We start from the raw sequence: 2,092 nt of genomic DNA, 5'->3' as shown, positions 1-2,092 counted from the left end.
TATATATGTGTGTGTGTGTGTATGTGTGTGTATGTGTGTTGTATGTGTTTGGGTATCTGTCTGTGCACACGCAGAAGAGGATGGGCAACAAGTAGAAGGAATCTAAGGAGACACAAGATGCGCTACCCGTCTCAAGCGCTCGTTTCAACAGCTTTAGTTCACCAATATTTATCAATCTACAGTTTGTATCCTATTTTTTTCGCCATCACCACAGCTATACATACGTACAAGTAATAATATGTGTCACGACGTGGTGGAATCAGGCGCTCGTCAATTTTTGGAGAATAATGGGGTTATTGGTATCATCTTAAAGCCTGTTCATTTGACTTCCTTTTGGTGAAAAAAATCCATCTACGAGTAGTATGTTGAATAGAATTTGAAATATTTGCGATTGAAAATTCGTGGCGCAACTTATCCTATATCTCTTACATGGGTGAATCAGTGTCACTCATACTTTCAACAGTAGCTTGTAACGATTTGTCTTAACTTAATCATAAATATTATTATTTAATTTTTCAAAGAAAAAATTCAAGCAAATTTTTTTTTTACTTTTCTTTCTAAATTATATAAAATCAAAATTCTTCAAACTCTCCATCAAACAAAAAATGGGGGTGTTCATAGTACTCTAAGCTTCTCACACACATTTCGCATACTATGTCATGGCTATATCACTGCTCACCAATGACACTTTCTAATGGCAAAAATTCACTGTTCAGTAGCAATGTGCTTATGCCAGTGCGACTTGGTTGTTAATGATAAATAATGAAATATAACCACCTGTAGTTGCAAAAAAACCCCACCAACCTCATTAATTGTAACCAAAAGGAAAAGTTATGGGGAAACTCATTTTTACACTTAAGATCCCCAGTGCGTTCAATAAGCGTACTATGGGCGCCATTAGAAGAAAGGACGAACTTCCTTTTGCTATTGTCCCAGCTCATACAATGAAAACATTTTTATATCTGTAGAAACGACCCACTGGGATTTTTACAATTAGTATTCTTTAAGGAACTTTCTAGAATACAGCTAATAGGTGTTAGCATAAATATTGATCTGCTGAGACAAATTGATACAAGTCATTGTACAAAAGTTGGAAAGTCAAAGTTCAATAGTTGAGGAGATATTTGACAATAATTTGCGCCACGTATTGCGCAATGTAACATCAACTATTTCTTATATGTAGATCTATATATTAAAAAATGTTTTTGTTTTTTTGTTTGTTTGTTGTTGGGGGTTTTTTTGTTGGGGGGGGGTCAATTTCTCCATAAAATGTCACATCAAATGTAGCAAGATTTTTAAATCCAATTCTTAATTTAATGTCAAGTCAGATATGGACAATACAGTCGAACCTGCTTCAATGTAAACCTGTCAAGACAATCTCCTGTACAAACGACCGCCCCTTCCCTCTGCACGTTTTCTACAATTTTATAATAACACTTTCCAAATGGACCACGACTTGTAAAAAATAAAACACATTTCTCCTCCTCAATTGTTGGTCTTCTTGGACATGTTCGACAGTATATTTTTCTATATTTGTCACTAAATGCCGAATCAAATATATGGAAACGTAACATCAATTTATTCATTACTTACTACATATCCACAGAAATCAATTACAATCGGTATTGAAAAACAGCTACCACCAGTCGCCTCGCTCAGACTAGAAAGGTGCGAGTGAGTGAGTGAGTGAGTAACGAGCGAATGAGTGAGTGTGTGAGTGAGCACTGTCTCCCTGTCCACGGGGGGCGATGTGTGATCAGCTGGAAGAAGAGTCCGTTGATATAAAGCGGAGAGCATTTTTCTCTTGGTTAAACAGAAGAGAAGAGGGCTTGCAGTCAACAGGGGGGTGTAGCGCTGCAACCCGCTCTCGGGTTCCAGTAATGGCCCTTTTATCTAACGATCGATAATCGGCAAGTGCAGACGCTCACAAAATATTATTACACCATCTGTTTGCACGAGCCGGGAGGCATATTTATACTATCAGTGGGGGTTTTCTTTTAATTCTTAATTCCCTTTTTGTGTTTCTTGCTATACATATAGAAACAAATCGTCATCGTTGAAAAATGGAAAAAGGTGGTTTGGTCAAAGGAGC

At 37.1% G+C, this 2,092-nt stretch overlaps 1 protein-coding gene across 1 annotated transcript in view; it reads right to left on the bottom strand.

Moving 5' to 3' along the window:
* LOC101852673 overlaps window positions 1-1,764 on the bottom strand; it is a gene marked incomplete at its 3' end in the record, with an annotated part of 5,264 nt that extends 3,500 nt beyond the window's left edge. The window contains 1 exon segment of the mRNA XM_013079620.2: window positions 1,594-1,764.
* Window positions 1,765-2,092: the final 328 nt, after the last annotated feature.

Source organism: Aplysia californica, unplaced genomic scaffold (assembly GCF_000002075.1).
Source record: "Aplysia californica isolate F4 #8 unplaced genomic scaffold, AplCal3.0 scaffold00058, whole genome shotgun sequence".
Lineage (NCBI taxonomy): Eukaryota > Metazoa > Mollusca > Gastropoda > Aplysiida > Aplysiidae > Aplysia > Aplysia californica.
The sequence above is the reverse complement of the archived record's forward strand: the minus strand, read 5'-3'. Positions and strand labels throughout refer to the sequence as shown.